Source organism: Suncus etruscus, chromosome X (assembly GCF_024139225.1).
Source record: "Suncus etruscus isolate mSunEtr1 chromosome X, mSunEtr1.pri.cur, whole genome shotgun sequence".
NCBI lineage: Eukaryota > Metazoa > Chordata > Mammalia > Eulipotyphla > Soricidae > Suncus > Suncus etruscus.
Window position 1 is genome coordinate 57,488,996 of NC_064868.1, and position 23,312 is coordinate 57,512,307.

The window sequence follows — 23,312 nt, forward strand, 5'->3', positions numbered from 1 at the left end:
GTGCTGCCGTGTTTGTCCCCCAAAAGGAAAAATGCTTTATTTAAACACTATGGTTATAAATTTGTGCATAATACAGTTTTTATCACAGATACAGTCATACAATAAACAACTAACCTTTACCAGTACACATTTCCAGTCATCAAAGTCCCCCATTTCCCTCCTGCCCCTACCTGCAGATATTTTCTTCTCTCTCTCACTCTCTTTTAGATACTACGGTTTATAATATTCTATTGTGCCTATAACTTTATCTCCTTTTAGCACCCACTTCTTTTCCAGAGAGAACATTTCCAACTATCATTGTCATAGTAGTCCCTTCTCTACCCTTACTGAACTCCATATAACCCAACAATACTTCTCAGGAATATACCGTAGGAGATCAAACACACAATATAAAAAAGCTTGCGTTTGTATGTTCATTACAGCACTATTCACAATAGCCAGAATTTTGGAAACAACCCAAGTGTTAGAGTAAAAATGAATGGATAAAGAAACAGAGGTGCATCTACACCACAGAATACTATGCAAGTGTTATGAAAAATAAGTCATGAAATTTGCTATGGAGAGTATTATGCTGAGCAAAATGAGTCAGAGGAAGAGAGAGATAAAATGATCACACTCAATTGTGGGATATGTAATATAATAATAAAATAAGTTAGTCTGATAATAGTATCCAGAGATACTAAAGGCAAGGGCCAGGAAGACCCGTCCATGGAAGGAAGTGTGCCACAAATAGTGGGGGAGTACAGTTAGGGTAGAGAAGGGACCAATAGTAAAAAATGATTACTCTATACAAGAATTAGCTGCTGACAGGAGATAAAGTGATAGGCATGGTAGAATATTACAAATCATCCTTCTAAAAGGGGGAAAAGAGAGAGTGAGTGAGAGAAAGAAGAAAAATATCTGCACTCCCCTGCTATTTGTGGCAAACTACCTTCCATGGACAGGTCCTCCTAGCCATTGTCCTTAGCTTCTTTGGAATAGTGCTGTAATGTACATAGAAATGTAGACTTTTCTACATTGTGTTTTCAGGCTATTACAGTATTGCTGGGTCATATGAAATCTCAGTTTCTAGTGTTTGAAAGAATATCCATATTATTTTCAAAAAAAAGCTGGACTAGTAATGAGAGTCCCTTTTTACCCACATTTGCACCAGCATTGGTTGTTCTTTGTGATGTGTACCAATCTCTGTAGTGTGAGAAACATCTTTTTTAGAGCATTGCAAAGTTAAATCGTTCTTATAAATTACTACAGTGTACGAATAGCATCAAATAGTAAAATCCACACCAGACTTAATATATTCCTCTATTTTATATCTTCTTATAATGTCAGAAGTCATCACTGTCACTTTTAGTTCATTCTAAACATTTCTTTGACTTTCTTAATGGTAATTGTAATACCCCTGAATTTATCTGTCACTTATGATATTATTTTTACCCATTATCCTAATTAATACTTGTGGCAAGTCTATAAAGCAGGGATTCTATTTTTTTATGGAGAAACTTAGCATCAGCTACTTGTGGAAATACTTGTTTAAGATAATACAACTAGTTTGAACAGGAATTTAAACCCGGTCTTATTAAGTCCAATTACTATTTGAAGCGGCCACGTTGAATAAGCCAGTAGTCAGTAAAGTTAGGTGGGTGGGGAATGGAGTGCCATCTGTGATATTTCCTTGAATGTGTACATCCTTGCTGGAAGGCAGTCATGATTTATGCTACATAAGCATTTAGCAATATTTGCTTAATTTATTTGGTTACTCATTGCTTCCCTTCAGGATCACAAGCTAGGACAAGTGCAGACAAAGAATGAAAAAGTATGGATGGTTCTATTAAAAGAAAGAAAAGACTGCCCATTTGAAATTAAGCTTTTTGATACTAAAGATGGTTTCTAATATAGGTTTTATTTTTTTGCTGTGTCTCCACAGATGAACATTTTTTTCAAAGAACCTTAGAAAATATTTATGGGCCCCAGAATTTTTTATGATGGTGACATATATGAACACCATCATTACATATAACAAAATAGGGAATCCCACTACAGTGCTTCTGGGAAGGCTGTCTGGTGCAATGGAAAAAGGAATGAACTTTGAAAATGGTAGGATGTAATTCATAGCTGTTCAAAATATAACTAACATATCATTTTGTGCTTAATTCTTTCTATATTTTAAGTGAAATTAAAAGAAACCATCTCCCTCATTGTTGTGAGAAAGATAAGAACCAGTATTTTGTATGTAAGGATCTATTTGGCAGGGGCCAGAGCAATGACGAAGTGGTAGGGCATTTGCCTTGCAAGCAGCTGACCTAGGATGGACCGTGGTTTGATCCCCAGGCATCCCATATGGTCCCCAAGCCAGGATAGCCAGGGGTAAGCCCTGAATGTCACCGGGTGTGGCTCAACCTCCCAAATCTACATAGTAAATGTTACTTTCTTCTTTTCTTTCACCATATGCTAAAATCCATAGCAGTTGTAAAAGATGATCTGTTTTTCTTTATTCCAAAGACTCATGTCTCCACTTATACACACACAGAATTAATTTGGGGTTCCTAAAGAGGTCAGATACTGAATTGTCTATACAACTTAGGAGGCTATTGCTAAATCTTCAGGAGAGAACTCCAAATTTCATTTTGCATGTTGCATATAAGGGCTCAATCTAGATTTTTAAACCCACATATGCGCGTTATGCATTGTTCTGCCTCTTGCACCCAAATTCATTTCAAGGGTGAAATGATCAGGCTCAGGCTTGTCAAGAGAGGTTTCTCAAGCTGCTCTATGCCACTTATTTAAAAGAGGAGGGCTTTATATAACTGAAAAAACATTTTATATAGTCAGGAATTAGAGTGATTGGTGGGGACCTCTATCCTCCAGGTATCCAAAATCTCTTGCAAGGCAATGTGGTAATTGTTGAGGCCAGGCACAAAAGCCAGTAATCTGCTGCCACCTAACACTTCACAATTAATCATGCCCAGCCTGTTATCATCAAGCCTGTTTTTATTGGAAGAGAAAGAGTGGGAGAGTATGCTAGTTGGCAGTTTCCCCATGTACCCTTTCTGAAAGTGCCCTTGGCTCTTTAAATTTCACCTGAATAACCAGCTCAGGCAAATTTACCTCTATCGAAAAGCAGAATTTGATGCTGCCAAGCCGGTGCCTTAGGACACTGACCAAATAGGCATGTGTCACAATTGTTTTTTGTTCTCTACCTTCTGTCCTTTTCTACCTTTTTTGTTCTTTATCTTCCCCCTTCCATATCTTCAGGACAATCTTGGGAAAAGGTCAACTAAGGAGTGGACAGTATGCCATTTTATGATGGATTATAGTACTTTCTACCTTTCTTATTTCTCATGGTCACTTCATAGTTTCTATAGCCCTCTGGATTTGTGAAGTGAAAGTGCTTTAACACCACCAAACCTTCTTTAACTTTAGTTGTGTGCAAATTCACCACTTAAAAATTACTTGTTTGATCTTTTCTTATTCCACTCAGGTTCATTGCTGTTATTTTCCTTTCTTAAGGCTGCCATCATTTTCCCCAGCAATATTTATGTTAGCGTGTTCATTTCTCATGCTCCCTAACAAGTTCAGGCTCAAGGCTTTGCAAAACACATGTGTCTAAAATGATATAAACACCTTACCCCTACACGTTTTTTCCTTGCTTTGGGGCCACTTCCTGTGGTGCTTAGAGTTTATTCCTGGTGCTGCACTCAGAAATTACTCCTGGCAGGCTCGGGGGACCTTAGGAGATGCTGAGGATAAAATCTGGGTTGGTCGCTTGTAAGGCAAAAAGCCCTACTCACCCTGCTATTGTTCCGGCCCCACCCCTAAACATATTGTTTTAGATTGCAGACTAGTTTTGCTTTTTCTCTTATTTGGTTAATGGGGTTCTCTCTTCCTGTTTTAAGACTGTGTCCCTGGAAACAATAGGGGGAAATGTTATTGATAAATCCTGTAGAGCATACTCAACCTGAGAATCCTGAATCTTCTTCATATGCCTCAGAGAGTCACTGCTTATGACTTGCTAAAAAGGGATTTATAGGCATGTTCTTAACCCAGACACCTAAAATTAGACATGGCAGCTGTGTTTCTGGTGTGTAGGTGTGTGGGATATTGGCAGTTTCTCATCTTTCTTCCTTTGCTTACACATTTGACCCTCTGGGGAAGGAACTAGATCAGGAGGATATACATACCTTGTGTTTCTTGACTCTTGCTGGGTGACTATTTGATATTCCAATAGAAAGGCTTAGAATACATTTTGGTTTCTACCCTCCTTTGAGGTTTGTTCTTTTTATTAAAAATTGAGGTACACAGCACAAGTTGGTAATGTCTACCTTGTGGGCCATACAAGGCTCATGAAATTATCTTATTTGTTTTTCATACATGATGGGACAGAAGCACATGTATGTTTCTCATTAGCTGCCCATGGTCTGTATTTTGTATTGTATGGCCTGTGAATAATGATAACTATCCCTGGTCTTTACCTAATCAAGTCAATGTCTAAACATCATTTTTGAAATACCCAGACTACTCTATTTTTTCTCATTTTTATTTTTTTATCTTCCCATGTGTTTGTTGAATAGCAAGAATCTCACCATTACTCTCCTGTGCAGATTTGGAACCAAGTGCTTGGTTTATGTGATGAAAGAAGATAAGAATTCAAAAGTAGTGTGCTGAAGGAATTCATTCGTTTTGGTCTTCTACAGATAATAGCTTTTATAACTAAAAGCGAAATCTTTGATTTTTAATTAGTTTTAGGTACTTTCATCTAAATATATGAGGTCAAGAACTTTCTACACTATATAATCATCTTGGTATAATGATTTAACTCATTTGAATTGAATTTCAGTTTTTTTATCTATGAAATAGAAATGAAAATAATAAGTAATACTTCACAAGAGTTGATAATAACTTGGGAGAAAATCAAATCAAATAAAGAATAGGGATATAATTATGACATAAATGATACTAAAATCTGAAAGGCATTTCTGAAAGGTATTTCTCCTTCATAATCTATCCTTCTAACATGTCTATGCTACAGTATATATGACTTAGATATCATTCTGGACATGTTATACTAGGTGATTTCTTAAACTCTCTCTAATTTATATGTTTGTAACACTTTTTTCTTACTTCTCAGATGACTCCAAATAGGAAAATCACTTTGTAATACTGAAATAAGGAACCCATATCTCTTGATAATGTCTCTTAAAATGTAGTAGGAGATAGCTCTTCTCATTAAGTTATTGGAAATGTTGCATAAGTGAAGGAAGTGTTGTTGTTTCTTATTATAATAATAATTTTATTTTGAGCAAAGTGGATTACATATCTTTCACAGTAATACTTTAGGTACATATTGACATTGAATCAGGGGAATTCCCACCACCAAAGTTGTCCTCCCTACAAATATAGTCAGTTTGAGTCCCTTCTTCATCTGGTATGGCAGACACAAGTCTAATACTTTTTTTGGGGGGTTGGCATAATGAGCAATGTTCAGGTGTTTTTCTGGCATTGCACTTAGGAATTTTTCCTAGTGGTGTGCATCTTTCATGTTTTAGACTTCAAATAATCTTGAAAGTCAGGCCTATGATTATTGTGCTTTAATGGGTAGAATCTTTTTTTTTCTGGAAATAGTAACTATGTAGTATGCAATATTAATAAAATATAATGTTTGCTATTTTACATAGCGTGACAATACTTTTTGTTTGTTTTTTATTTTTATTTATTTTTAATATATAAATCTTTATTTAAGCACCATGATTATAAGCATGTTTGTAGTTGGGTTTTAGTCATAACAATTATTTACATTTAGTTGGTAATGTAAATAATCTAGAAATAATTTAAAGCATATGCAAAATGTTGGTAATTTATTTGAAACTGCTTTGCCATTCTATGTAAGTGATTGGTAATTGCTCAGATTTTTATATCTGCAGGAAGAAGGTGTTGAGAGATTCATCTAGATACACAATTCATTTAGCTACACAAGGAAAACTGTATTTATGTGGATCTTAGTGATATTGTTGTAGAGCTTTGAGTATACCACAAAGGTAATATTATCACAAATAGCTGTTTCAATGTCATTCATTGTTAGAACATGATAATTGGCACTTTTAAGAGCATAGTAGTGCAAATTAAATAAGCAACTTAAAATGCCTAAGGAAATTCCACATTAGAATTTCTATTTTTAAAATTAGTAAAATAGTTCCAAGGAAAATTAATATAAGTATCTTCCATTTCTACAATAAAACATTTATTTTGATATTAATAAACAACCTACTTAATCTATTCCAAGCTTATTTGATTAATAATTCAATTTCCTAATATTTTATTATGAAAACTATGGTTTTATTTCTCATTTCAGTGGCTTGGTTCCTACTATGGATCTCTCCTCCTGACTCTTGTCTCTATTGTCTCTAGATATTATTACTATACTATTTTACTTTTTTATATCCCATGAGGAATGTGATCATTCTTTATTTATCCCTCTCATTTTGATCCATTTTGCTAAGCATAATAGTCTCCATAAATATCCACGTAGAAACAAGTTTTATGACTTCATTTTACCTAATAGTTGTTTATTATTCCATTGTGTAGAAGTACCACTATTTATTTATTTACTCATTTTTTTCTCAGGCATTTGGATTGTTTCAAGATTCTGGCTATTGTGAATAGTGCTACAATGAACAAAGAAGTGCAGAGGGATTTTGTGCATTGTATTTTTGCCCCTAGTTATATTCTTAGGAGTAGTATTGCGGAGTTACATGGAATCTCAATTTCTAGGTTGTTTTTTTTGATCAGTATCTATATTGTTATCTTAAAATGGCTCGACCAGATGACATTCCCACCAGTAGCACACTTTATTGTTTTAGTTTTGCTGAATGCCCTACTCTGTAATATTTTTATGATCCTTTAGAACAAACAATCTATAAAGAATTTATATACACTTTGTCATAGCTAACATTTTTCTAGTAATTAATGATTTAGAAAACACTCATTGTATATTTGCAAATTTAGCATTTAAGTGAATTGGAGTGAATTCATAAGTGAATTATGACCTGTTAGGATTTGCTTTTTTTGGTTGTAATCATGCAATGTTATGGAATATATACTAGTTTTGCGAAGCTGTATTCATATTACTTCTTCATATATCTTCACCTTACTCAGATAACGATTTTTAAAATATTAATATTGTATTAATATATACGTTAATGTTAGCTTTCTGTGGGATTTTGACTTCATTAAATCTTGGAATTTTTGATTGATATAAGAAATGTGACCAGTTAATTGATGCAATTAAATTCAATTTAAATATTTTGTTTATTCTTATTACTAGGTAAATATCTAATATTTTATGTATGCTACTAATCATAGGTACCTGGAATAGCTTTACTTGATCTACTGTTTTTTCCCCTGGTACTCTAGCTTTTTAAAATATTTTTGGTAGAGATATGACCTGATAATAAAGTGAATAGGACCTCAGCCCTGTCATTGCCCCTTCAAAAATAAAAAATAAATTAGCAAGTAAAATATACAATAAAAGTGTGTTTTGTCTCAATTTGTTCTTGAAAGAGTAATAAATCAAGCTGTGAAAAATCATGGGTATGCTGGCCACACAGCTGAAATCTGACAATCTTGGGAAGAACAGGTGGGGCAAGTCCTGGCTCTGCTGAAGCCATGCTATTGCACCCATTACCCATAAGCACCCATTTGTGTATGGCCTGCTTCACCACTCTACAACTCTCTGCAGAGACGTCAATCTGACGAAAACTCCAGGTATACTGGTATTTTGGCTGATATCACCAGGACTTTTTTTGAGTGAGTACAGGCACCTCCTTTCATCTAGTACTTCAGGAAGACCTGGTAGCTAAAAACACTTCCCATGAAAGCCACAGCATCAGCAATAGTATTTTTAATTTCTGGACTGCACGACTGCATTTTCAGTCACATGATAAATTTTATTTTTGTTTAATGCTGTTATCTTCATAAGAACACACCAGTTTGATGCAATGCATAGCTGAAGTCACTTAATGTTCAGAAACAAATGAATTAACAGTAGGACCAGCTAGCAAAAATGCCCTCATTGGACAAAACAATTTTCACAAATTTGCTTGTTGCTGTACGTCTCTTTTTCTTTCTCTTTCCTTGCTCCTTTTTTTCTGTATTTTTAAAAATATTTTTGCTGTCACTTATGTGAAAGACTTATGTGAGAGCAATGTATTATGATTAACTGTGTCAATTATGTGATACATGCTTTTAAATAAAGTAAATAAAAGTCTAAAAATTGTTTTTTTCTTAAAACATAAAGAGAATTATATTCTATTACTACCAGCATATGTGAAATAAACCATAGAAAGCAAATACTATTGGATTCCTTTCATGTGGAATCCAAAAGAGCTAAGCTTATAGAAAAAAAAGAGTGGTAGTTGAGAAGACTGAGTAGTAGAGGGAATGGTTTTGGTTAGAGATTAAAAACTTTTAGTTATATGATGACTGAACTCTGTGGATCTAATGTAAAGCACTGTGACTACTTTTAATAATACTATATTAATACTTGAAAGTAAGCAAATAGATCTTAACTATTTTCACCACACACAATATTATATTATGATGCGTAGTAGTATTAAGTGGCTTTTTGTAGTGATAATTTCACAGTATATATATCTATATATAAATATATATATATATATCAAGTAGTTCCTTGTACACCTAAAACAAAAGATTTTATGTTAATTATATCTCAATAAATCTGTCTGGGTTTAGATTGGATGAGCATGTTGTAGCTTAGGGATTCATATTGCTGTCATTTTGACCTCTTTGTAGACCTTTATATATTTTTGATACAAATGAGATGGAAACAAGTGGTCCTGGTATCAAGTGAATAGCATCCAGAGAAGGTTCCTAAAATTTTGCAATTCACAAAAGACACAGTAACAATATCTTTCTCACACAAAATACAAAACTAAAACACTAAGCTAGGAAACTAGTGTTGTAGACTTAAATCTACCAACCACCAAGACATCTGACACATCTCTGGAGTTGGTCTTTTTATTGCAAAATAGTTATGTATTGAATTATGTGATCTTTAAGAGATTTTAGGTATCAAAAACTTAGAAATCTATGACTTATTTAATGATATAATTCCTTTTATGGAAATATTTTCATGAAGATTCCACTTTTTCTCCGTGCAGCACTTGATAGAATATGTTGTTAAAGTTGATGTTAAATATTTTTTTGGTTTTCGGTTTTTGGGTCACACCTGACAGTGCTCAGGGGTTACTCCTGGATCTACACTCCCAGAAATCGCTCCTGGCAGGCTCGGGGACCATATAGGATGCCGGGATTTGAACCCCGATCCTTCTGCATGCAAGTATTAAATCTTGATATACTTATAATATATTTTAAAATCCAATTCTATACAAAACTTTTGCAATGAAACTTTATAAGTTATTTTAAACATATGGTTTTTTAAATAATTTAAGAAATCTATCTAGGCCTACATATTCTATTTAACAAAAATCACCATAAACATAATCATTGTTTTGAGAATTCTGCCTGTTATAGACTGGTTGTATACAGTTTTTTACATAGTCCTATAAGAAACGAGTCAGAGGAATAATTGATTTATCATACCACTGAAAATTATGTATGCTTAATAATATACTCCTTCCATTACATGCTGTTGTATCTTGTCTGCAGGAATTTCATTTGAAAAATCACATGTGGAAATATTTTCTTAGATGTTCAGGTTTATTCAGTGAAGTAATCCCTTGTGAAAAGCAGCAAATCTTTAAAAGGAGCTGTTATTATTTTTTCTATGTGACATATGCCAATAGTCGTCATATAGACTGAAACAAAAGCTAACTTTTTATTTCTTATAGCCATATCACACATATTTTAGAGGAAGACACAGTGGAGTAAGTAACTCATCCTAAATAAGTAAGTAGTTATCTAGATGTGGAAATTTACTTTTTCAACTTTTGGGCCATGTACTGCTGTGCTCCTTCAGGCAAGGTACATTCTCTCTAGGCCCTAGTTTTAAAATTTTTGGTTTAGTTTTGTCTACTTAACTTATTTAGAGTCATTTCAGTTAAATATAGGAAAAGTTTCTGGCATCAGTATTGAACAGAGATCAGCAAATTTTTCTGCAATAGTTCAATAGTAAATATTTGAGGCTTTGCTTAACTTTGCTATTCTATTGCAAAAGCAGCTACAGACAATACATAGATGAATAAATATGGCTATGTGGCAATATATTTTTACATTCTCTTGGTCATTTCCTAAGGCCTTTTTTCCTCTTTGATATTCTCTTTTTATCCTTCTTTCACCCACTGGGAGCATAGCCAATTTTGTTATATGCTTGTAGTAAAAGAACACTTAAAATATTGGTATCCTCAAGTCACCAGAAATTACTTTCAGATCTTTTGAACCATGGCTTCTAATTCATCTTTAGCAGGTTTTCCAGAGACCTGTTTGATAATGAAAAAGAACAGTTGGCTCAAAATTGTAGCATATGAAAAAGTTTCCATAAGATGATTCTTGGAATTGTATATAAAAGTGTTTCCTTAGGATTGTTCTGTGACTTTTGCCCCACCTAACCCTTCCAGGTGGGGCGCTGTGGAGTTGGCAATAAATAGCTTGAGGGAGAGGAGTGAGGGATCCTTCTGTGAAAAAGCTGCTGGCTGCAGGAGGATTCTCTGGCTCTCCTTGCCCGATCTTTTAAACCCTATCACTCTTGTCTGTGTGGATTATTATTTGCTGCGGATAAATATTACCAAGGTCTTCCCCCGAAAGGGGACAAGGGGATGGGAAGTAATTTCTCATTCTGGGGACTGTTCTTGGATTCACAAATACCCAGCAAGGTTAACAGCGAAGAAACCTTGCAAATGGCGCCCGAACAGGGACCTGAATCCTGAACCCAAGAAAACAGCGAATATGGTGAGATTTCTGCTTTTCAGTTTCATTTTGGCTCTTTTCGGGTGCACTGAGCCCAAAACCCTGGGCCACGTGCAACAATGTTCAACGATGGCTGTAACCCCTTCTAGGGAAAGAAGGGCAACTGAAAGAAGGGAGGTGGAAGCTTGCATCACCTCCAGCCCAGGCCCAAAACTGAGACTTTGTTACAAGAAACAAAAACCTGGGCCACTTCAAAGACTTATTAAAAGTCTAAATTGGAAAAGGAGGAGAAAAAAGACTATTGAAAATGGACTGATTTTCTGAGAATGACCTTTGGCTTGAATTTGGATTTCGACTTTGGAAATTTCGGACTGAACTTTTAGTTTAAATCACTTGGAACTCTGAACATCCAAAAGCGCCCTGTGAAGATGTGGGCCATAAGCTGCTTCCAAAGTGCGCCCAGAGGGAAAAAAAAGGCAGCGGTAAAGCCCATCCAGCATCAAAGAAGCGGCGAAAAGCTCCAAGCGGCGGCTCGGCTGGGCTGGGCTGGGCTCGGCTGGGCTCAGCTTGGCCCGGAAAAGCGAAAAACCTGGAATGCATCCTCCAGGTCACAAAGGTGAAACAGCAAGCGAACCGGCAGCGAAACCTGCAACCTCATGGTCTACAGAACTGTCTGCGGGGCCTAAAACTGAAAGGAAGCCACGTGGTGAGATCAGCGTGGGACAAACCAGCAAGTTTACAGAAGCCACGTGATGAAATCAGCGTGGAACAAATTAATCATTTTTAGTATAGGAACTAAACGGGTAGTCTTATATTTCACTCATAGTTGGTAATGGAATAAGTTTTAGTGAGTTAGTGGTTAAAAAAAAATAGGGAGATAATACAGCTTAGCCCAACTAAAACATCTAATTTCTAACCACCTGCATCTTTGTCTTAGTCATTTTCTTTATAATTTAAATGTGTTTTGTTGTCTTTCATAGTTAATATTTTCAATTGCAAAATGTTTTACTGTGTATTTTAATGTACTTAGCCTGTTTTTAAAATGTATGTTATGCATGTATGCTAAAGTACTTGTGTATAGAAAAGGTATAGGAACAATAAAGTTCCCCCAATATAGTTTAAAAGTATAGAAACATAAAAGTTCCGGAATAATGCTTGGTAAAAAAGCATTAATAGAATTTTAGGTTATAGGTGTAAAGTATATTTTGCAAAAATATGTTTTTGAAAAGGGCTGGTATATTAATTTTCACTTTATTACGTTGCTGCGTGAAAATATTAACCCACCTTTGGCTAAAGGTGGAGTCAAAATTACAAAAGGCTCTTTTTATATTTCAAAAAAGGAGGAAATGTAGGGTACTTATCTGAGACCCACCCATTTCTGGGAGGGGTCTTGGAAACCGGATAATAGGTGTAACCTTACCTGCTAAGCCCGGCCCATTCCTGGGAGGGGTCTTGGAATAGGTAGAAAACCCGGAAGCCAAGGGATTAAGGGGCTTTTGCCTTTTGGCCCTGCTGGGCTCTCTGAGGGAGATGGCTGAAAGAGGATAAGATGCAGGGCAAGCCTAGGATGGCTGTATGCTTGAAAGGTTATGAGTAGGCCACACACATGTGGTGGCTAGGGCCTAAATAAAAATGATTCTTCCTGAAGCCTGCCTGTGAGTGAGTAATTTCGCGTTTCACCTGGGCCTGAAACTCGCCGGTTCATGGGGTTGCTGAGCCATGTGGCCTGGGATGGCCAAAAGAAATTCATCGCCATCCACCGCCATCCAGCCTCATCTTTAATTATGTAATGCAAGACAAAATAAACAACAGTTCACTGGCCTGATTCTTTGATTGGGTGCCATGTCCTTTCTCCAGTTTCTAAGCCATGGCTAGAAATTGTAGCTATCTCTAACTTTTAGTATACTTATGTACTGGTAAGGGTTTTTTTGAAAATGAAAAATAGCATTAACATGTAATATAGATAAGCAGGCCAAATATAGTTTTGATGAACAGTGGTCCTGGTGAAGGCACCAAAATACTTGGACACAATTTCAGCATCCTCATTGCCTTTATTACCAACTTAACCGTAGTGCTTAAAGACTTGGGAAAGTTATTTCCCTCTGTGAGTCTTAGATTATTCATCTCTAATGGTGCTAATAATGGTAGCTTGATGGTTTTGAGAATCAAGGGAGATAATGGATGCCAAAGTTCTCAGCACTACCACATGTAAAGATGAGTAATGAAGTGAACTGAGTGGGGACACTCTCAACACTTTGTAGCATATTTTTAAGATTATTTTTAAGTCAGCGATTGGTGCTAGAGATTGAATCCAGGGCCGCATATTGTAGGGCATATTTTTACTACAATGTTGTAAAAATTGTACATTACAGCTACATTGTTGCTGTAATATTCTGGGGAGAAGTCGCATACTTCGTGATGGTGTTCACATGGTTACATGCTCATTTGCTTTAGTTTTGACTGTAAACAACTCAAAAACACTGTTGCCAGCACACTTGGCAAGGTGATGCAGTGCACAAGGACTGTACTATCAGCCTGCATAAAGGGTTATTACCACTGAGCCACATTCCAAAATGCATTAAATGACCTTTGCTAGCAACTTAGAATTTAAATGAAAATATAAATATTAATTATAATAAATGGCAGAGAAAAATAAATATTTGGCTCATTGCTGTTTAACAATGATAGTCTACCTTCAGAAAGTCATTTTAATTTATTTATTTATTTTTGTCTCCCCATTCACAATACAGACCTGGCAAAGGGTCTTGTCTGAGGTGTATATGGGGAGCATTCACTGTACCTCCACTTTCTATACAGTCAGTGTAGAGAACACAGCTTGTGGTAAGCATTGGGAGGCCTTTTCTTTTCTTTTTTTTTTTAATATATGTAAAAAAACCCTCACCAGTGCAGTCACAGAAATAATTACACTGAGTACTATCATAACAAAATGTGACTGAATGAGGGAAGTAGAAAGCCTGTCTAGAGTACAGGCCAGTATGGGGTGGGGAGGAAGGACACTTGGGATATTGGTGACAGAAAGTCATTTTAGATATTATTTATTAATATAAAATCATTTGATTCTAGCTAGAATCAGTCTTTTACTTAGCCAGCTCTATGTATTCCCTGCCTCACTTCTCCCCAATATTTTATTACATAAGACAAAAAAATCCTCTCTTTTTATCATAAGAAAGCATGATAATAATTTATACACCTGTCATTTTCAGAGTTCCTGATGGAAAAGAAATCTTAGCATTGTGAGCTCAATTTGTATCTCTACTCTCCATTTCAAAGCCACTAGCTGTGATGAGGAAACATTTGAAGTGACACTAGTTCAAGTGCAAATATAAAGTGGTTGAATTATCCATAGGAAGAAAACCAAATGAACCAGAAACGGATATTCCTTTTTTTTTTATGTTTGGGTCACACCGTGTAATGCTCAGGAGTTACTCCTTGTTATTTGCTCAGAAGTTGCTCCTGGCTCAGTGGGACATATTGGACGCCAGGGATCGAACAAAGGTTCGTCCTGGATAGGCCACGTGCAAGGCAAATGCCCTGTTGCTGTGCTATCGCTCCAGCCCCGAGAAATGGATATGTCTTTGAAATAAAAACTAGCTATGGTTAAGAAATATTTATAGTGCATGCTATGTATGACATTACCTGCTTCTTTATATTTTGCTTTTTTAACTCTCTGTAACTTTTGTAGATATAATTAGTTTCAGCTGTAACTTTAACAGCTATAACTTAATATGTTATACATAATTTTATTTTAGAGTCCATAAGAATATAGGAATGACAGTGGGAGGTAACTCTTGTGCTGCACACAAAGTGCTATATATTCATTATACAGATTCATGACATAATGGGTTCACCACAAGACAGAGTGACTGGATTTGATATAAGGGCAGTTACAAAAAACTGATTTCCATTCGTTTAATTCAGAAAGCCCATTTGGACGATTTCTAAATCATAAACATGGAATGCCAAAGATTTTATTTGTTTTCAAGTCTCTAGTTATCTAAGGTCATTAGTTAAGGAGAAACAAACATATTTCACTAAATTCAAAAAAGGTTTTCTGGACTTTGTCATTAACCAGTATAATAAATATGTATACTATAGAACAAATAATAGTAATTCATGTTTGTTATTTCATAAATAAAAAGGGTGCATTGGATTGTATGGTATTTCAGTTTTATATTTTATGTAATCACCACACCATTTTTCATAAAGGATTTATTATTTTGTATTTTCGCCTAGAATGTTCATTTTCCTCTACCTCCTTGAAAACACTTGTTTATGATATTTTTGATATAAGTCACTGTCAACATTGTGAACTGTTATCCCTTTGTAATTTTATGTTAAACATCCTTTCATGTTTGTGGGACATAACTATGTTTTTTAGAGAAATATCTATTTAGAATTTTAACTGACTTTTTTGTTTGTTTGCTTTGTTTTTGGGCCACACCTGGTGGTGCTCAGGTGTTCCTGGCTCTGCTCTCAGAAACAACACATTGCAGGCTGGAATACCATATTGGGATGCCAGGAATCGAACCCAGGTCCATCCTGGGTCAGCTGCATGCATGCATGGCAAATGCCCTACCATCTGTGCTATCTCTCTGGTCCAAACCTACTATTTGTTTGTACTTATATTGTTGATGTTATTGAGTTGTGTGAATTATTTATATAGTTTAGGTACCAATCACTTGCCAGACATTAAATATGATGTGTAAATATTTTCTTCCAGTTAGTAGGTTATTTTTTCTTTCTGGTACTTTTTTATGGTAATCATAAATGGTAAAATGGTAATCATTTTGTTTATCATTTATTTATAATTGTTCATATCCATTTCCTTTCCCTTGCTAATGGAGTCGTCTCCAAATTGATATGTCATGTGTTTGCTTGTATGTATTTTTTGTATTTGGGTATACTATAGAAATCTTTAATACATATTTAGCTGATTTTTTTGTAATGATGATGAAGCTGCTTCTTCTTGTTCCTTTGACTCCTTCCTTCTTTGCTTTCTCCTCGTTCTCTTTCTGTTTCTCCTGTTTCTTCTCCACTTTTGGTGGTGCTAAAGATATACTCCTGGCTTTGGGCTCAGGAATCAAACCCTGTGATGGTGCATGGTGAACAATATTCAGTGTTGTGGATTAAAACGAATTACATGTCTTATCCCTGAATTGCCTCTCTGACCCTTTACCTTTTTAACATATATGATCATTTAGTTTTCAGAAAAATGTGATTGTGTTGATTTGATTTTTTTGTCAGAAAGTAAATGCTTATAGATTTGTAAAAATTTTTTGGACTCTCAACTGTGTTTCATAGATGTGTTCCTATTTCAAGTACAATACCATTTTGTTTAAATTAATATTGCTTTTAATATAGTTTGAAGTCAAGAAATTTGTTTTGTGATTTTTCTCCTAGAATTGCTTTGGCTCTTTGAGGTCTTTGCCATTCCATACAAGTTTTACAATTTTTTTCATTTTAATTGTACAATATTATGTTGATAGGCATTGCATTAAATCTGTGGATTGGTTTAAGTTAGATAGTCATTTAAAAATGACCTTACTTTGTTTTAGCATGGTCATTGTTCAGTTATTTTGCATGCTGTTTGCTAGTTAAATTAATATCACTTAGTTTTTTGCCACTCACCTTCTCTGCTATATTTACTCCTAATTATATTTTGTAGTGACATTTTAAGTTAGTTTGTTTTCTTAATTTATTTTTTTCTCTAAGCATAGAAATGCAATAATTAGAAATAATGACTTGTATCATGCCATTTTATTGAAATAATAATTTATAATAATTTTCATCTGCTGACTTTTTGTATATATATCCTTCCTTTTCTAGTTCCTTTAAGTGGTAATTATTCATATTGGGGCTTATTTACTGATCTATTTTTATTGCTATGTGATATACGTATATGTTTTACTACTTTTTCTATCTGCTTTTTAATTTGGACGGTTTTTCTTGGCAATTTTCTTAATTGTATTATATCTTTCAATTGGTCTTGCTTCATTTTTTTATTTGTATCACTATGAGGACGATATCAACCTCTGTATATATAAAAATCTTTTGTGTAGGTCATTTTTAGACTAAACATTATGTCTTATTCTTCTTATGCTTTGATGTTTTGTTGTTTCTTAATTGCATATTTTAATGATTTTTATTCTGTATTATTCATTATCTTGCTCAAGGTCTAATATATTTTGAATATTCTGTTCCTGCACAATGACTCCTTTAGCCATTTTTTTGAGTAATGAGCTAAACAGTGCTGAGGTTATCCAGGGACCACACTGGCTATGCTCAGCAAACTGGCCAGTCCATTCAATGTTCATGCCTACAAATTTAGTAGTGCAACTGCAATAGTGCCTTGGGGACATTAGGACTGCACACAGCAGTGCTTTGGGAGCTATGAAGTACCAAGGTTCAGGCTTGATCCTTATGAATGCAGGGTATGCACCCTGACCACTGAGTAATCTTCCTATTCACATCTTTTTAGCATTTCTTTTACTATATAGTAATGGTGGTGGTAAAATTTGTTTAAATTTATTGTATGGAAAATTAATTTTTCATCATATTTGTTTTTTTCCTGTACACTAGACAGGCTTTCTACTTCCCTCATTTCCTCATTTAGTCACATTTTGTTATGATGGTTCTCAGTGTGATTATTTCAGTGTAATTATTTCTGTACACATCACTCTCTGCGGTGAGCTTCATGTCGTGAGCTGTACCTTCTAGTCCTCCTCTATTTTGTCTATTTTTCATCGTATTTGGTAGATAATTTAAATGATAATTTCATATTTGAATGATAATGTTGCATGCTAAAGTAATTTTGACTGGAAGTACTTTTCTTTTAGAATTGTCAGTATGACATCTCACTCTCTTATGCTTGTAGGCTTATGCTGAAATATCTGAAAACCATTTCTGTGTGCTTTTGTGTTCTCCTTCCTCCATCACCAAGCCCTCATTTATACCTTTTTTTAATCATTGTTTCTTTACAATTTAATAAAATACCTTAATGTGTTCTCTTTGATTTTATTTTTCCACATTTTTTAATTTTTTGGTCTTTTCCTCTTTTTTTTTTTGTTTTTTTGGGCCACAACCAGAGGTGTTCAGGTGTTACTTTTGGTTCTATACTCAGAAATCACTCCTCGTGGGCTTAGGGTACCATATGAGGTGCTGGGAATATAACCTGGGTCAGCCGCTTGCAAGGCAAATGCCCTATTCTCTGTGCTATCGCTACAGCCCCAAAATTTCTTTTCTTTCTCTCTTTCCTTCTTTCTCTTCATCCCTTTTTCTTTCTTTCTTTCTTTCTTTCTTTCTTTCTTTCTTTCTTTCTTTCTTTCTTTCTTTCTTTCTTTCTTTCTTTCTTTCTTTCTTTCTTTCTTTCTTTCTCTCTCTCTTTCTTTCTTTCTTTCTTTCTTTCTTTCTTTCTTTCTTTCTTTCTTTCTTTCTTTCTTTCTTTCTTTCTTTCTTTCTTTCTTTCTTTCTTTCCTCCCTCCCTCCCTCCCTCCCTCCCTCCCTCCCTCCCTCCCTCCCTTCCTTCCTTCCTTCCTTCCTTCCTTCCTTCCTTCCTTCCTTCCTTCCTTCCTTCCTTCCGTCCTTCCTTCCTTCCTTCCACCTTTCTTGTTTTTACCTTAGGTTTAGAAATTTCTCAGTTGTTACTTTGTAACTAGATACTCTTCTTTTCTCTTTACCTTTGACAATTTGCTATCCCATTTTACTAATATTATTTCTTATAATAAAGTCAGATATTCCTCATTTGTGTTACACTTCCTTATTTTTATTAATTTCTAAATTTATTTTTTATTTCTGTGGTAGTTATAATTTTTGATGTTTTTACTTCATTACTTTTCTCCAATATAGTACCTCAAATTAATTTTAATAACTTTTATGAGAATTCACTATCTTCTTGCATTATCTGGTCACTATTTTGTTAGAAAGTATATATTCTTTATTTTGCTTCATGATCACATTTTTAACTCACTATCTCTTAGACTCTCCATTTACATGACACTCATTGATTTTTTTTTTTTTTTGAGATTCTTAGTATGTCACTAGGTTTAACTTTTTTGGCATTAACTCTGAGTTTCCACTAGGAGGAGCTATAGATCTTGTTCCAAAAATCTATTTTGTTTTTGTTTGTTGTTTGTTTTCATTTTGTTTTAGTCCCTCAAGTATGTGAGGGAAGAAGGGTGGATCTGTTAGGAGTTTCCTTCATGAATTTCCCTGTATGTGGAGATACAGCCTGGTCATGAAATTGCTTATAATCCTCACTCCTCTTAGTATCAGATCAAGTCTCTAAGCTAAATAGTCCTTTCTATGAAAGTAATAGGGCAACAGGGGAGAATGCTTCAGTTAAATTGGTGATGTGGATAAGCAGTAATACCTATAAGGCCAAATCACAGAATAAACAACACTGGAAATATGAGTCTAAGCTAAAACCACCAAACTCTGTAGTGTGCCAGTCAAAGTGGCAGGCAGGTAGGGGAAGGGCTAAGGGCAGGGTATAGGGAATGATGAAATATAGTGCTTTGGAATCTATGAAGTACTTGGATTATTTGATCTTGGCAATGCTGCTTCATACCTGCTCACCTGAGGTTGGAAATATGACATGGGGGCACTTTACACTTTTTTTCTCCTATCGTTCAGTAATTTTGTTATGTAATACAAATATCACTGCTATATAGAAGCAGTGATATTTTCAGAAGTTAAAATTTAGGGCTCTTTGGAAGAATATGGATGTAGAGGAAGGAAGAGAGAGATAGCATGTATTTTGATTTCTGATCCCACATTTTCCCAATGCAATCTTTATTTTATATAATATTGTGACAGGTCAACATGACATAATAGCCCAGTAGAGGAAAGTATATTTTAAGGTAATAGTTTAAAAAAGGGTCAAAGCTTTTATCTTTTGAACAAGTTATGGAAATTTCTTATATATTGGCTGGACAAGATAAAACTATATTTAAACTTTGAAATCATTATCTGAAATAGGAACATTCTAAATTCCAGGATACACACATGATATATAGAACTTCATTATAAAATATTTTATGTAGTTAAAAAATTTGCCTGGTCTTTATACTTATTATTTTTGGCCTGCTTTCCTAATAATTTCAACAAAGAGCTGAAATGTACAGTAAAAAAGGGAAATATATTTTCCTTTTATTGCTGTTTTTGGGCCACACTCGGTGGTACTCAGAGTTTAGTTCTGGCAGGCTCAGGGGAGCGTATGGGGTGTCAGGGGTAGAGCCTGGATCAGACAAATGGAAGGCAAAATTTCTACTTGTCTTGCTATCACTCAGCTCTTTTTCTTCTTTTTTTCCTTAAATGAACATATAGTCACTTGAAAATTTGTCTTAAATTTATCCACAATATCTTTCTTGGCAGTGCATACATACCTCAGGAGCTTTGATCTTCCTCTTTGTATTTCTCTAATCCATAGGTTCTTTGAGTAGATATTTCCAGGTAAAATTTCAAGCTGTGCTGCAAAGTAGTAGTAATTAAAACAGTGTGATGCTAGAGTAAATAAAAATCCTTCAGGTCAATGGAGTAAAGAGGAAAATCCTGAGACAGATACTCGGATGCACGATCAGTTAATGTTTGATAAAGGAGCAAAAACTATGAAGTGGAGCAAGGAAATTCTCTTCAATAGTAGTGTTGGGGAAAACTGATCAGCTACATGCAAAATATAGATCTCTTTTCAATGCCATGCACATAAGTCAAATCAAAAAGAATAAATACCTTGATATCAGATCTGAATCCATGAGGTATATAGATAAACATGTTGGCAGAATTATCCATGACATTGAAGATAAAGGCATTTTCAAGGATGTATCTTTGACCAATCAAGTGAGAACAAAAACAAGCAAATGAACTACATTATATTTAAGAGCTTCTGCACGTCAGAGGAAACAATAACCTAGATACAAAGACAAAAGTTATTCTCCCACCACTCATTCTATAAAGTTTTAATATTGAAGATGTTTAAAGCACTGGCAAACCTTTTTAAGAAAAAATATTTAACCCCATCCAAAATGGAGAAAGTTGTTGAACAGAAATTTTCTCAATGAGAAAAAAATAGTAAAAAAATTTAAATACAAGTGCTACATCACTAATTAAGAAAATACAAATCAACACAACAATGAGATAGCATCTCACCCTGAAATTCATCAAAAAGAACAACCAGTGTTATGTATGTGAAAAAGGGGGACTCATATTCACCTCTCGTGGAATGTCCACTTTGCATGTAGCTGATCAGTTTTCCCCAACACTACTGTTGAAGAGAATTTCCTTGCTCCACTTCATATTTTTTGCTCCTTTATCAAACATTAACTGATCGTGCATCTGAGTATCTGTCTCAGGATTTTCCTCTTTATTCCACTGACCTGAAGGATTTTATTTACTCTAGCATCACACTGTTTTAATTACTACTACTTTGCAGCACAGCTTGAAATTTTACCTGGAAATATCTACTCAAGGAATGTCCACTCCTGGAAAACCATATAGGCATTCCTAAAAAAATTCTAGTAATTAAACTTTCATTTGATCCAGCAATTTTATGTCTCAGAATATACCACAAAATTCCAAAAGCAAAATAGGAGAAAAGACATTTATATCCTCTCATTTCTTACAGCACTATCCACAGTAGGTCAAATCTGGAAACAACTCAAGTATCAAAGAACCAATGCTTGGTTAGCAAAACCATATATGCATATACATATGCATGTGTATGTATATGAACATATATAAATATATATTGTGAGATACAATTCAGCCTTAATAAAAGATTAGTCATGTAATTTTTTGCTTACATCAATTAATCTGGAGAGTATCATGCTGCATAAAGTTAGAGGGAGAGACCAACAAAAATTATCCTTTCATATGCTGCATATAAAGAAACATAATGCTGTAGTAAAAATGTCTTTAGGCAATGAAAACAAAGATCATGAGAAATGGACTTAATGGGTATTATTTTACTTGGGAGGGGGCTGAATTATAGGACATGGAAGGGTCAAGATTCATGGTAGAGGAAAATCTTTAACTGTGAGAAGTAAATATGTAGTGCTGAGTAATGATATAATGTTATACATAAAACCATATCAGTAACAGTACTGTAACTCATAGTGCAAAGCCGTTTTTGAAAAAGTGCCTCTTGTACAGGAAGACTGGTGTGTGCAATCAAACAGGGGCAGGGGCAGGGGACATTTTGGTCAAGGGAAATAGATAACCATAAAGGGATTGGTGTTGCAATATTGTATAACATATTGTATAACTGAAACCCAAATATGAAAACTTCTTAAATTCATGGTGATAAAATAAAAAAATGTGGGTTATAAACTGGTATTACTTTTGCAATAAGCAGGTGATAAGCTTGCATGACAGTTGTTTCTAGTATGAGTTATAGCTTATTATTATTTTGTAAGAAGATATTTCTCAATAGAGATATATTTCTTCCAGTTTCATGGGCATTCTTGAATAATTATGTTGAGTTTTTAAAACAATGGTTATGAAATAACCTTGTAATATTTTCAGCTTCAGTAATTGTATTTGAATGAGTCCTTCCTTTATTAATATAGCTAGAATCTGTAAACATATAACATTCCTATATTTAAGTTACTTTATTTGGTTGGCTGACTTACAAAAAGATCCCTTAAAAACATAGTTTTTTTCATCTGGTAGCAGATTAGAAAGTAAGAGAATTGAAGACTTAAAGATATATATAGTGTGATGATACATGGAGGGAGCAAATGGAGAATGGCTTTTAAGAGTGATACCAGTGAATAAATAAATAGCAAGAAAGTTGGATTTTATAAAGGATAAAACTAAATGATTTTGACTGAAACCAATGAACCTTGATATATATATATATATATTGTTTACACAGAATCACCATATAATAAATAAGCCTGCACCTAATAACTTGATAATTCTGTCTTTTTTTATTTTGTTTTTGTATTTGGGCCACACCCTGTGACGCTTAGGGGTTACTCCTGACTCTGCATCCCAGATTCACTCCCCACTCCTCAGCTTGTCTCCTTTACAAACACATTTTTAGGTTTGCATCCCACAGTTATAGTAGTGTTGGTACAAGTGAGATAGTGTATATAAAATTCTGTACCACAGATGTGCACAGTATCTTGATCCTAAGTTACTTGCAGACAACCTCTTCTCACTTCCCCTCTTCATTTCTCTTCTCTGCCATTTTTCTTCTATAATCTAGAGCCAATGTTTTGTAATCAATTCGACTTATTTTTGCTTTATTTCCCTATAAATGGAGCCAACTCACTTAAAACAATACTAAAACAAATACGATGGAGTGACTTGTTATGTTTACTTTATGTACTTTATGGATATTGACAGAATATATAGGTGAGTTTTGTGCATGGTCTGAGAAAAACGATCCAGTCTTCTTCTTTTTTGGGTGTAGC

The 23,312-nt window shown here is 34.6% G+C and overlaps 1 protein-coding gene, 1 non-coding gene and 1 pseudogene across 2 annotated transcripts in view; 1 reads left to right on the forward strand and 2 right to left on the reverse strand.

Annotated features, from left to right (window-relative positions):
- LOC125999368 (eukaryotic translation initiation factor 4E-like) overlaps window positions 1-153 on the reverse strand; it is a 67,934-nt pseudogene extending 67,781 nt beyond the window's left edge.
- Window positions 1-23,312, forward strand: part of AR (androgen receptor) — a 249,229-nt gene that overhangs the window by 70,785 nt on the left and 155,132 nt on the right. The window lies entirely within an intron of this gene.
- Window positions 13,604-13,736, reverse strand: LOC125999806 (small nucleolar RNA SNORA51). Its single transcript, XR_007492275.1, has one exon. It is a non-coding gene; the product is annotated as a small nucleolar RNA SNORA51 (small nucleolar RNA).